Raw genomic sequence first — 14,841 nt, 5'->3', positions numbered from 1 at the left:
GAACGCCAATTTTAGTTTTCGAGTGCCTCGTGTTAGCCTAACGAGACACGGAGGGAAGCAGGGCATTGTAGTTGTGCAAGCAGCGACTTCGATTAAACATTTTAATGGCTAAAATATGCGATGCTGTTTTCATCTGTTTTGCCACCAGAGTATGTTGCCTTTCCGTAGGCGCCATCTATCTCACCTGTGAGCAGAGACCGATGACCACATATGGGCTTCTGTAATTGCCGAGGTGCATTACATCTTTTTATTGCGATACCAATTACATGAACAATCCAAACAAATGTTTGCCGTCGTCGTCGCCGTGATGTTCGTATATATTTACGTACATAGATGCTGTATGTTATGCTATGCTATATGACAGGCGGTTTATGCGGGTTATATTGCCACACCATTCAATCACTAAAGTTTCTCATACCTGTACTTACATTATTGACTGAATTATTCCTCAGAATTTGGAAAATGACAGTCGACAAACAAATGCCATGAAATAAACCACCTGCAGCTCATGGCTTTTATACCTTAACTCTTCTCAGACTTATACAATGAAAGGGCGAAGCAATAACAGAGCTCAAAGCATAAAATGAGGTAATGTTATTGGCACGGCTGTGCACATGCTTCGGGGTTGACCCAGCAAGCAGATGGTAAACATACACGATACGGAAAAGTGGTGGTAAAGTCGCTGAGAACGACATTGGCTTTAAATAATAAACATAACTGACACGGTTCAAACAGAGGACCTCCAGCACAACAGCTCGTTTTTAGTGAAGCCACGATGGTTTACTCCAATTCATAATGCCACAAGAGCTACGCAATGCTATCGCGTTCATCGCCTCGCTCTTACGGCGAGATTGGGTTAATCTTTTTACATTTTCTCTTATTCTGTCTAGAGCATCCCTCAAGAGCCCACTTTAAACAGACGACCATGTGAACTGCAAGCTAAGATGTCTGAAAGAGAGCAGCAAAAATAAAAAAGAATCCTCCTCTATTACCTATTGCAAGAATGTCCGCAGTCGACACCACGCCAAGCAAACAACCAAATCTTTGCACTGAAACTCCCGCCTATTTGGACAATTTTAAATAAGGAAATTGGAATTTTATGCCCAGCTTGCTTGAGTACTGCATGTAGTATGCTTACCTCACTCACAACTACTTTAATTCCTACGGGAGTGGCTTCCGCCTGTCGGAACGTTGCATTACGTGAAAATAAATTACAACGATAAGTCTCGTAGTCAGAGTGACTTACGCAAACGGTAACAACTTTCTAAAATCACCAACTCGACAAAGGAAACACGGACAAAAAAGAAAAAAAAACGAAAAAAAAAAAACGCTATCGCACCACGCCCGTAGTAAACCACGACTTATCGCGTCAGTGCATAGTCGCCGTTTAAAACGAAGCCTTTAAGCTGTTTTGTTTAGAACAATGCATCCGAATTTAATCCAATTTGTTTGTTTGGATTACGTCGGAATCAACTTTCGATTTAAGGCTACATACATGTACATGTGGATTATAATGTCTCAAAACTATATGTAAGTCTGGCGAAGTTTAGAATATATTTCAGTGTGTTATTGTGGCGGTAATTTTTTCCCCAGTTGCGAGTAAGTAAACAATGAAAGAGCAAACACACATTGGTATGTGTAAAAGCGAAACACCTTTCTAGTGTTAATGCAGGTTTCAACAAATTTAACAGTGTGGTTGCGTTTGCTATTGATGCCGCACCAGGTAAATGCTTAAGTGTAACCAAAATTTCTAACCAGCCGTGGTTGCGTAGTGGCTATGGTGTTGGGCTGCTAAGCACGAGGTGGCGCCTTAAAATCCCGGCCACATTTCGGCCCATTTCGCATTTCGATAGGGGGGGGGGGGGGAATGCGAAAACACCGGTGTACTTAGGTTTAGGCGCACGTTTAAGAACCCCAGGTGGTCCAAATTATTCCGGAGTCCGCCACTACGGCGTGCTTCATAATCAGAAGATGGTTTTGGCACGTAAAACCCTATAATTAAAAAAAAAACAACGCTTAACCTTGCACTCGGCCTCGCAATGCTTGAAACAACGAAGCTGGGCGAACGTAGCCCAGCATTTTCCGCAAGTGCGCACGAACTTTTCAACTTATTACTCATGATGATGATAATTTCCTTTCCCGCTTCGCGGACTTACGGCCGTCACTGTGCGTTGCATAGAGCAGCTTGCAACGCCGCCACCGCGTTGCAATGCGAACACAGCGTTCCAGCAGTCCCTTTCTCTCTCTCACTCTCATAGCGAGCTAAACTTCGTCACCTTGCAGAGCACGAGCGTGTGAACGCGCCAGCTGTGGCCGAAAGCGACGATGCTCGAACGCAATCACATGGTTCGCGTAAATGCATCTTCTGCAAGCGTGGCTGTGGCTGTATAGCCTAGCTTGCACGTTTTTCGCAGATGGTAGTTTTCCCGCATATACATGATGCAATAAATATCATGTAAGAAACGAAAAAGTATAGCCTAGTGCTTACGACGCTCGCCTTGGGACCGGGTGTACGCGGGCTCGAATCCCGCCTCGGCATGAAAGTTTATTTTATTCTTTTGTTAAATGCGAAGCAGCTTATGGCGGGGTCTTTTTACGCCTTTCCACGCCCGTCTATAAAGGTGTTGGTCGCAGGCTCAGTGTCCATGGCCAGACCCAATTTATCTTGAAATGCGAAGTTTGCCCGTAGTGGGCTTCATTTTTAGTTTCCTTCTAGAGTAGGTTTAACAGCACTTTCTCTTTCTTGAATCTTATGCTGGACGTAAAACAATGTCATCATAATGAAAGAAAGTCAGCCTTTACATGATGGCGCACTGTCGGCTGGTGTCTTATACTAGCCTTTACTTAGCTGTAACTTAGCTTTTACTTAGCTATAACTTAACTTATACTTAGCGTTAACTGCAATTTTTACTTAACTTTAACTTTTGCTTTTACTTAGCCTAAACTTTGCTTTAACATCGATTTGTCTATCTTTACAGTGAGCTTCTTCGTAGCGTTGCCGAGGCGCAGCTTCTTTCTCTCTAAACTCTGGATGTCCAACCATCCTCGGTCGCTTTGCTTCAGCCTCCCTAGCTCAGAATTCCGGTTCTGCGCGCAGTCGTTGAAGCCGCTTTAGCGTAGCATCACGGCACCGTTGGCGCCGCGCCTCTTCTTCTTCGGGGGAAACGTGCTTCTTCGTCCTAGCCATGCTCACGGCAGAATGACGCCGCCGCTAGCGCAAGCTCTCTTCAGCTCAGGAGAACCCTGCACGTCATGGTTACGTCATCCCTTTTCTCTCTCTTAAGCTGCGCCTCAACTAGTGCTTGGCGCACAGTCTCCTTCGATATCTCCACCATTACGTCATCGCTACCCTCTATTTAGCTCCACCCATCCTGTTTATTAGGGCGCCTTCCTCCTCTCCCATCTTCGCCGCTCTCCGAACACCTGCGCCCCAGCGCGCTCCTCACCCAGCTGTGCCAATTTTTGGCGTACGCTCGGCACCGCTCAACGTCCACCTTAAACAGCTCCACTGTGAAAAAAATAACAGCAACGGGGAAGAGAAATGCCGCCATAATGAAACAGAGAGCGCTATGGGGATACAATATGTACGAAGTGCTCCGTGGTATGTGGAAAGGTGCAAGGATTACAGGACTCACATTTGGAAATGCGGTTGTTTGCTTGAGGTCGGGGGTAGAATCAGGACTCGATGGCGACCAAAGGTCAGTGGGACGCCTCGCATAAGGCACTAGCGGGAAGACTATAAATGAAGCTGTGCTGGGCGATATGGGCTGGACAAGTTTTGAAGTGAGGGAAGCGCCGAGTAAAATTGATTATGCACAAAGGCTGAGCCGTATTGAAGAAAGTAAATGGGCTGGAAGAGTGTTCAGATATTCCTACAGGAAGAACATTATTTCACAGTGGAGGAAAAGAACTAGGAAGCTTACCAACAAGTACGCGACCGGCATAGTAAGTAACACGACAACAAAGAATGTCATGCGCAAGATCGGACAGTCTGAGACAATCTCATGGGTGGTGGCTATGGAAAAGAAACCTTCTATGAGTTACTACTCAAGAGGAAAAAGATGAAATCAGGAAAGAAACAATTTACGATAACTCAAGGGAAAGCTCTTTACTTTTCGAGCCGAGATCAGGATGCCTTAGAACGCGCACTTATAAAGCGAGGTACAATAAGGAAGAAGCAGCATGTGCTTGCTGTGGTAAAGCTAGGGAAACGATGGAGCATGTTCTATTAGAATGTGATGATATCTGCCCAGCAGTCGATTTAGGCACCTGTGGCCTCCTTGAAGCCGTTGGGTTCAGCGAGAGCTGGGGGAAAGTAAACATGTACACAATAGAGATTGTTTAGCGAATTCCAAGTTCACAACTTCATGCTCTTCAGCCTGCCTTTCTCCACTGTCTCACTGAAGCCACCTATGACTAGAATGAACTAATCATTTAACTTTTTTGTCACGTTTTAAGCAATCTCATAAGCGAGTTCCCCATTATCAATGCTGAATTTCGGGGATCCAAATTGAAGCACCGTAAAGTTATAATAGCATCAATAATAATAAAGATATATATAGCATCATAATAATAAAGATATACATAGTATCATTAAAATCCCTACTTAAGCAAAATAAATGTAAGATTTCTCCGTTTTGCCATTGTACATTGAGAATCTTGCACCGTATTATCTCTTATCTCAAATATCTTTAGAACAGTAGCCATAACTGCTTATCAGCACTCTCTATGCCTGTGCAACTCTTAACCTCGATGAAACCAGTGCAGTTACAGCTTACGCCTCAAAATTCTGCAGGACACTGTTAAGATAGCTTAACTTGAAAATGGTCAGAGGTCGAACGTGAAAATGTACACATGGCCGCAGCGTAATTGAAAGAAATCAAGAGGCCATATTCTCAATCGAATCAAATGTATACTTGTCACCTGAATAAATTGTCAGCTTATCAAGTCTGAGCATCTCTCTGTGCAATATAATTCGTAGAATCTTGGCACGGTAGGTTCCAGAAGTAACACTACACGTAAAGGCGCGACAGTTTCCTGACCGAAATTTAGTGCCATTGCAGGTGGTTTTGCGGTGTTCAACCGGTATGGCTCCATCCATTAAATAGACTGCGTCAATTGCAGGGACTGCTGACAGCACGAGACAGTTTATAGGGCCCGACCTTAAGTGGCTTTTTTGAAAGCGTGGCATAGGTCGGCCACGAGAAAACCTTTCATCGACGGCAAACTGCTCGTCAAACCAATTTAACTGTAAATGGAAGCGTAAGGCACCCTGTCTCCCATTGCTGTAGGGATGAACAAGAAACTCGCTGACCGCATAGAAGTTGCCTTGAATAGAGCCATCGCTGGCCTTGTAGTACTGGGACACTTCGCTGTCGCGGCTTTCACTGTTCCTTTAGCACTCCCGAGCCTCAGAGACTGTGGTCGCTAATTTTGATTCATAAAGGAAAAACCCCTAAATTTATTAGCGCGACACAAAGAAAGTTAGTTACTTGTGTGAGAATTTGCATTTAAAAGAAGCTGGGGTTCTTTCTGTTTTTTTTTTCAGGCCATAGATTCCTCCACGCTCAAACATGTTTATGGGCGCTTCTTTAGTCGATCCCCGTGCAGAGGCCTTGGCGCTCTTAATGCACTGAAGATTTTAACGCGATAGCGTTAAGGGCACCTTGTCGCAAAAAATCGGGTGTCGGCGTCGGCGGCAGCGCCTCCGGCAAAGAGAATCATCTGGAACTACGCATCCCAATCCACGCAGGCTCTCCGCGTGGTACAGAGGCGTTACTGAACTAATTGAATTCCTCAATGTAAAATTCGTCAGAAAATTTGTAAAATACGACTTCACATAACCTACAGACATAAAGCCTTCGGATTGTAATTTAATTATATGAGAAAATATAAATCTCTTACGTGGAAACACAAACACACACCCTTTTAATTTAATAGAATTTTCAGTTGCCATTTGAGGTCTGTCTTAGCAGGAGCGGGTGGCCCGCTCAGTTCCTTGCAACACCATCTAAAAACAAAAAGAAGAAGAACCAGGAAGCTCGCCTCCATGCATGGCGTTCGCCGCCAGCGTTTCTAGGAAAACATTGCGGTTACATAAGCTGAAGTTGTCGGAAAGTGTGAGAAGCAGTCAGGGATCTTTCTCACGCTTCTCATGAGTCAGGGAACAATACTCACAATGCTATGACGTTCCACTCTTAAAGGGAAAGCTTAAGGGTCCTCCAAAATTTGAGCCCTACGGTGTCACTGATAATGATATTTCTTACGCTAAACAGCAGCAGTTTGGATGAAGTAGGCCTTATAACCATTCCTGTAACATTCATAAACTGCCTGATTGCACGTTTACGCACAATCTGAAATTCTGAGACTACTTCCTTGCACTGATCTATTCCCTTATTTTCAGCAGGAGAAACAGCTCTCCCTGAAGCATTCTCAACTGATTTGGGCTGCTTGCACGGATTTACGCTACAGTGCTCATCACTTTGCGCAGCAATGCACATTTCCAACAATACACACGCCCCTTGTTCGAGTCCTTCTAACAATTTTCGCATCACATAAAAATTATTGAACAGCATGGCTGCCTCTGCTTCAATGCCCATGACTGACTGGAAACGGCAACATTTCTGCCAACGTGTCGCGAAGTGACAAAACCAAGCGGAATGCGAGTCATTTTCGTTGAGAAAATCTATTTTATGTTCTACCTGTAATTAATTACAAACTGTAAGAAAAAAGTTCTTATAACTTTTTATTGCTTTCACATCTTGGTGTGAAGCCAGCTCACAAGTGTACACATATGTAGACTTGCTGCGACAATAATCATAATAATAAAAAGAGCCTGTGGAGTCATTTTCCGCTTCCTGATGACCAGGTAACTGAAATATAAAAACAGTATGTAAGTCAAACCTACTTCTCAGTCAGAAGAGCTTTGCATAGGTAAGAAGCTATGTAACGTACTGCTACGGCTATGAGAAGCGTGTAAGCTCCAAAAACTCCGATGACTTTCACTTCATGCTGCAGACTACAGATCAGGCAGCTCGGGGAATTTAGAGGCCCCCTCTGGCTGCGTTTTAGATACTTCGTGAATTTAAGTATTCTCGTTTACGTACTGGCAGAACAATTTTGCGCAATTTAGGTGCTGAGCATGAAAGGTTAAAACGGGCATATAAGAATCTGTCAAACAAATATGTTCTGCAGGATAGACGGGTGTTACATGTAGTGACACTAAATGTTTGAAGATATATTGAGCTGCATCGTGTCGTACATGCTGTACTCGAAAGCTCAATGCGCCGTTGTGTGCCTTGTAATCTTCTTGCTGTCTATCTTGTGCGACATGCTGTCTTGTAATATTTCAAAGTTACGAAATTTCAAGGCTCAAAGTCCTGTGACTGACTACTGAAGGCCGCAGTCAGGGTATGTAACAGGGTATGTGCCACTCGGTCTGTGCTCATATGCAATGAAACTGTTTGATGACTGCTTGGGTCACCGGATGCAATTAAATAATCTGAGTGTCTCCAAGCGATGGTAAACAACATCACCTTGGTTCTGTCCAGCTACGTGGCATTTGCATATATTTAGTGTTGGGCTGAATTCAATTGAAACACCCTGTATAATGGGGGATTCGCTAAGAAATGGGCTAAATATTCCAAGTTATATCCCAAAATAATGTTTTAGGACTGTTCTAGGGAAAGTGCTCGTGAAAGGTGAAATTACACGTTCAAATGGAAGCAACAGTACCAGGAAGAATCAACATCAAATATTCGAAAAGCACGCAAAGGAAACAGCAGATACAAATTGAATATGGTATTCAGCTGAACTCCATAATATATTCCTGGATTGTGGAGGAAACCTCCCCTCGGTTTAATACGAGGTAGAATCCCCAAATAAATGAGTTCAAACACAACGCTTAACATTGCTATTGCTGCCAGTGCTCCCCTCTTCGGGAGAAACTGACACTTTTTTTTCATCATCTGTATAGGCTGATGAATAAGAAACTGAGAAAAGACGACGAACGCCCATTGCCGGTCACTTCCGACTGTCGAGCACAGCAGCTTTCATCGGTACGCGGCGATGACATGGAGCAAAAAGGAGCTGCACATTTGCAGCGCATGCTCGGAAACATACTCGCCTATAGTCATAGGCTGCCCGCACGAAAGCACGTTACTACATTCCACCAAACTTGGCATGCATTGCGTTGTTTGTAGATGGTATAGCTCCCTACTGGCGACTGCAATATTTTACTGCCAGCATTTCAACTTGTCGTATAACTCCGCGGAGAAATTGTCTTTCACTCTTGGGCCACTGGAGTGCCTCAAAGCCATGAGTCGGTATAGCTAGACTGCGAAGAGATGTAGTTTTGCAAGGAAAGCTGTCGATAGATGTATTTCCGGATTTGAATTAAAACCACGTTATAGACAAACTTGTTGCAAAAACTCTGTGTTTACTTACCTGATGTCCAGTTCGGAAACTGTTTATTGATATCGGTTCCCAAAGGCGCTGGGAATATTGGAAGGGGAAAAAAGTTATACGAAAGCAGTGAAACAATTAAATCTGTGGAAATTATAGTCGAATGTTACGTTAGCCATAAGCATTTTAATCGTGGGATTTTACGTGCCAAAACCAAGATATGATGACGCACACCGTAGTGGAGGACTCCGGATAAATTTTTACCACTTGGAGTTCATTAACGTGCACCCAATGCACGGTACACGGGCATCTTTGCATGTCGATGCCGTAGAAATGCGACCGCCGCGAACTGCGATCTGCAAAATGCGCCCGCCAGTAGGGGAACAGTCCGGTGACTTCGTGCTTAGCAGGGAAACGCCCAAGCCACTAAGCAGGAACAGCGGGTCAACCATGCGCTCATAGAAAGGAGTATATTGCGCAGACACTTTTACGTAACTGAACGCGTGATTACAGGCTAGCATTATAGTGAATATTTGTGTTAAAAGAAAAATATGCATATCGGACGCCATGCGGGAATCGATTTTTTTGCGAAACATATTGCAGGTAGCGGGTCAAACAGCATCTTTGGGGTTTTACACAGCGTTATCTGATAGACCAAAAAGTAAACTTTGTCTGATATTGGTAAGCCGCCGGTTGTACGTGCCACTTGTTGACATATAACATGGCGCATGTGAAAAGGGAATGGCAAGTTTACCGTTGTTTACTGTTCTTTTTTTCTTTTGCTGCAGCTATGGCCTACCGCACTCTCACTTTTTCAGGCAAATCTTGCTACGCCACATGAAACGTGCTAAGGCGGAACTAGATCACGTTGGCGCAGGCGCTAGAGAAGTGTGCATGCGTCTGTTGCCTGAAAGGTAGAGTATTGTACTTTTTACTGGGCGACTATGACTTATACCACCCTGTGATGTTTAGATTTTTAAACAAATATTCTTTTCCAAATGACCGCGACTCCTGCTGATGCTGGGCCCTGCTGCAGCAGTCCCATCGAGTAGCCCATGCAAAAAAAAAAAAAAAAAAAAATTAAGTGTCTGGTGGAGGAATCGAACCTTCGTGTCGAAGCGCAACAGCCCGGCGGTGCTCTAAACATTAGCAGTGAAGAAAAAAAATCGCCGTTCCACCCCACACGCAAATCATTGATAACAATAGTTGAACATCACAAAAGTATACATGAAGTATAACTCTGAGATGGATCAGCCGTGAAAATTGCAGCTACCAGTCGCCTACTTAATAAATTACCAAGCATGGTCTCTCGACTGCACAGGCAAACTGTGAGGTACCTCACTGCATTCTCATAAACTGCTGTTTTAATTTTGGCAAAGACTGAACGACAAGTGCGTCACCTTGACGTGGCATCAAAATCCTGACCTATGCGGTGTATAAATATTGCATGAGATTACTGGTCCATTCGATGAAAGCAATATAAAAAATTGCACCTTAAGCATTTACTTTTAAGCACTCAATCTACCGATTACCAAAATCTTCGGTTCAAGTCTAGCCCAACATGCGTGTTCGACCTGTATAATTCTTTTATTGAGCAAACCTCAATCGTGCCCATATAATAGGGTTGCGACCGAGCACAATGTGTCTGGTACGAGGTGAAAGATTGGCGAAGTTTAGCGCTAAATACTTGAGCAAGGACTAGTGTGCGACCCAGCAATGATGCCGCTGTACGCTGTATAGCATGGCACAAGCCTTTCGTCACAGCTGCAGAACTAATAGAAACGCTAACGCAAACGTCTCTGGCACCACGTAGATTTAATGATTTTAAAGTAGAAAAACATAACTAAATGCACATAAAATATTTATCCGCACATCACTGACCACGATGGCTGGGGTGATATTGTTTTACTACTAAAATTACTACAGGAAATTCGGGTACACTGAAGTAGAATATAACGCCAGTGCCCCGACCGACACTCGCCCAGCCTCTTCCCGCATGTCGCGCGAAGAGCTAACGCGACAAGCAAACCGTAGTTGTACTTATGGCCAGTCTGGAGCAAGCGTCTGGTCAGACGCCAGAAGCACGTTCCAGGACGTCCATGCTGCAGCGCCCAGCACAATTTACCGCCTTGCATCTGTAATGGACTTCTTGTACATTGCCGACAACCCCGTGCGCGCATCGGATTTCCGCCACCGTCGTGAACAGTAGACGGGCATGCGAGCGCAGGGCACCCATAAGACGTTTGTGCGCCACATGGTCTTTGCTGCAGGTTTTAAGCCCATGAGGGCTGGCGTTTTTTGAACTTAGGGTACCATATTGGTCTACGCTACAGGTTTCAACCCCAGTAGGGCTTGCTTTTTTAGAACTAATGGTACCGTAATGAATCAACTTTTTATGGCGGGAAACGTTTCAGTAACATCTTTAAGATACCAAATTAAGTCTGAAAACATTCTGTGCATAATATTTTTTATTTGTTATCTTTATTTTTTAGTGTTCTTCACTTGAAGAATGAAACGCATGTCAATGTCCTCGTCACTTTCGCTGTCATCATTAGACTGATCGCAATGTACCGCACTTAAGCGCCGCACGGATGAAACCATGCTTGTTTAAAAGCGCTGGACAATCTCACAAAAAAAGTGCAAACTCAGCTCACATGAAACGCCTGCTGCCATCTAGTGTGAGAAAGCTCAAATAAACGCGCCGAAAAAGAAAAATAGTGCCATCTATGTACTAACCGGAAAAACGCCCTTTGACGACCAAAGCTCGTCAAAAGCAACTCGGCAAGCGACGAAATATCCATGACGAAACCAGGTCGTCCTAACCCAAAAAAATGTCGATTACGTGTGGTCAGCTGATGTCGTCAAAAACCCTTAAGGGATTAAAGAGTTTGCGCGGTGTTATGATGTTTTGACGTACAGAAAGCATGTTCGCTCCATAACATCTACCCGCAAACGCAAGCTTGGCTCCACCGATAGGATTGACGATATATACTTTGGCATGTTCCAGCGCTGGCGCCAGGAAGGAGTCGTTGACTACCACAATACAAAAGTGGCGAAGGGAAAACGCTTTGACTGCAGGAGGTACACTTTTTGTTTAATCTTCCGTCTTTCTCTATTTAATCCGAGGAAGTTGTGAAAGTGGACGCACAGCCAAGATTGTTCGCACTTTATACAAATACCACCACCACAGCTGACGTTAGACGACGTTACATAAGCACCGCCACCACGTGCGACGTCCATCTCGCGGGCAAGCACGTGTGCGGAAGTGCAGCAAACATCCTCATTCTTCTACGCCGTACGCCAAGCTCAAGTGCGTTATTGAACTGAATAATGCTTAAAAGTAATTTCGTCAGAAAATATGTAAAGTACGGCTTACACGCAAGCTTCAGATTTTCATTGGAATGTATACGAAAAAACATAAATCTGTTACGCGGAAAGTGAAATACAAAGCCCTTTTCCAGCTGCCTTTTAAGATCTGTCGGAGTGGGCAAGGCCGCTAGTTGGCGGTACCATTAGCGCAACATACGTACATCCTCATTCTTCTATGCCATCCGCCTAGTGCAAGTGCGTTATTGAACAAATTTAATTTCTTAAAGTAAAATGCGTCCGAAAATTCGTAAAGTACGACTTACACACAACCTATAGGCATGATAGCATCGGATTGCAATTAGAGTATAGGAGGAAACATAATTCTGTTACTCAGAAACTCAAACACAAGCCCATGTTCCAGCTCCTGTTTTTATAGCGCAACTCCTAGACGCTGGTTCCTGCGGTGAGCGTCGCCGTCGGCGTAATCCATTAAGTTAAGTGCAGCTCCATTTAGCTGCACTTAACTGCTACGAACTACTTGAAATATGAATGAATCGTTGGCACGGCTTGGTAGCGGATCCCACATAGCCCACAAACTTTCTACCCGCGTTTTGCGTTCGCTCGCATGTCTATATCATTCACAATGGTGACGGGAACCCAATGCGCACATAGGGTTGATGACATTGTGCAAGTGGTCTATACTAAACGACTAACAAAATTATATTATTGCTTACTAAACACGCTAGCGAAACACAAAGACAGCCGGCGAAACACACACGAAAAAAAAAAAAAAGTGCCGCGCAACTAGGCGTTCGGTGGCTTCTTTAACGCTTGGAAAAAAGTTTTATGTAGCACGTAACATAAAGCGTGATCTGGAATTTTTCACGACGGTCTACAATTTTCTCATTGACACTCTTGCTCTGAACATAATATTTATTGACGTTGCTAGGGGAATAATGGCTAATTTTGTAATTAGGCGAGATACAAAAAAATAGCCCGACTTGCTCCAGGCGACGGCAAATCACATCTTAATTGGTGCTGTCCAGCTACGTGGCACTAGGTAATTTGTAAGTTATGGCACCAGTTACGCAGAACACCCTATATGACAGTTCTTTACACCAGACTTGGTATGAAATGGCCATTTAAAATTATGTGCCCGCTTCTTTGAAAACTGAAGGTAACAACTCGCGCCCACCATTCAGAACAAGTAAATAAAGTTTTAATACCATGCCTGACGAACGCTAGCTGATTCGTAATGCCATCTGCAGCACGGCAAGTTTGACACATGCATCATTATCATCATCATCATCATCATCATCAACAACATCATCGGCCTATATTTATGTCTACGGCAGGACGAAGGCCTCTCCCTCCGATCTCCAATTTACCCGGTCCTGCGCAAGCTGATTCTAACTTGCGCCTGCAAATTTCCTAAATTCATTATCCCACCTAGTTTTCTGCCGTCCTTGACTGCGCTTCCCTTCTCTTGGTGTCCAATCTGTAACTCTAATGGTGCACCGGTTATACATCCTACACATTACATGGCCTGCCCAGCTCCATTTCTTTCTCTTAATGTCAACTAGAATGTCGGCTATCCCCGTTTGCTCTCTGATCCACACCGCTTTCTTCCTGTCTCCTAACATTTTTCGTTCCGTCGCTCTTTGTGCGGTACTACGCGCTATCCTCTCGTTAGTGACGCCAAATTTCTGCGCCTGGACTTCCCTAGAATAGCTCACCGAAAATTCCTAGTGTGATGGACACATATATGGATTGGTTTATAGAACGTGGTACAAGATATGGAGCTCCTCTATTCGTTTTTCGCGCTCGTATCGGCATTGGGAAGCACGACACATTGCAGTGGGCTTTTTTTTAATGAAAAATAGCTATAAAATTATAAATATACGACTTTTTCCGCCACACTAGGAATCTTCGGGGAGTTATTCCAGGGAGATCCAGGCGCAGAAAGTTGGCATCACAAACGAGAGGATAATGCGTAGGGACGTCACGGTCACACGCTTTCTTCCCTGTTCGCTACACTACGAGCTACGACAACGAATGAAACGCAGGTAGATAGATATGAAATGCTTTTCAAGTGTATTTAGAGCGTTTGCACTAGTGGTACGTGTCGAGGCACCTCTCGTTTATGCCTCTCTCACTTTCTGTATCGTTCAGATTGTTTCATGTAGAAAACTTGTACGCTCTTCAAGTCGAGAGCAGACAAAGTCACCGATACACGCGACTCTATAAAGCAATCGGGAGACTCCTTTTTCTTTATTGCTAAACATTACTTCGCTCAGTGTGCAACCACGCCGTCATGAGAAAGCGGTGGCAGAAAAACGGCGGGAGAAAATCGGTGGCAGAAAAACGGCACACAAGTGACGTCATGTTCGCCTCACTAAAAAAAAAAAAAGTGGCAATGGTGAGAAAACCCTTTGCTGCACCACAACTGCAACCGCTCCGCAGACGAGCGCGCTCGCCAATGCGCCACCGTTGCAAGTGGCGACAGCGATGAATACCTTCGAGGCTGTGCACGTGGTTGGGCTGTGCTTGGTGGGTGATTAATTAGAGGGCGCATGATACGAGTCGTGCCTAAAATCCCTATATAAGAAAAGTACCGCCATCCTTTGATAAACGCCGCTTCTCTCTCTCCTGTATCTCCGATTGGACGACGATAGCGCGCGCTTTTCACTTCTTTATATTTTCTTTTTTTCCGCCTCAGAGCCATGTTGAAAGTCCTCTGCGCAGCCGCAGTCGCCGCCGGCGGCGGCGGCGTGCGCCCGGCCTGAAAGCTTCAGCGTGGACTTTCTAGGTGCGCCACCGTCGGCTTGGCTTTCCCAAGCAAAAAGTAAAGAAAAAAAGCAAGCGCTTTAGGTGAGGAGGCGGTGGAGGAAAGAGTAGATGGCGGTACTTTTCTTATATAGGGACTTTAGTCGTGCCTAAAACCCCTATATATAATAAGTAGCGCCATTCTTAGATCTTGCCGCTACCGCGCTTACCCCAGCGTTTCCACCTTGTCGCCTCTAAAGCCCCTATAAATAAAAAGTAGCGTCACGCTTTGAAGAATGCCGCCGCCTCCTCGCACACCCTGTCCGAGGCCGACGCCGCGTCGGTATTGGCCTAATGGCATCA

The 14,841-nt window shown here is 44.6% G+C and overlaps 1 long non-coding RNA gene across 1 annotated transcript in view; it reads right to left on the bottom strand.

Annotated features, from left to right (window-relative positions):
- Positions 1–6,747: 6,747 nt before the first annotated feature.
- The window catches only part of LOC125946711 (uncharacterized), a 28,471-nt gene continuing 20,377 nt past the window's right edge, over positions 6,748–14,841 (bottom strand). Inside the window, exons 3-4 of the long non-coding RNA XR_007467801.1 lie at positions 8,446–8,493; positions 6,748–6,872 (exon numbers count right to left, since the gene is read on the bottom strand). This is a non-coding gene — a long non-coding RNA (uncharacterized LOC125946711). The remainder of the gene's footprint in view (positions 6,873–8,445; positions 8,494–14,841) is intronic.

This window comes from Dermacentor silvarum, chromosome 7 (assembly GCF_013339745.2).
Source record: "Dermacentor silvarum isolate Dsil-2018 chromosome 7, BIME_Dsil_1.4, whole genome shotgun sequence".
Lineage (NCBI taxonomy): Eukaryota > Metazoa > Arthropoda > Arachnida > Ixodida > Ixodidae > Dermacentor > Dermacentor silvarum.
This window is presented reverse-complemented; position numbering and strand designations above follow the sequence as displayed.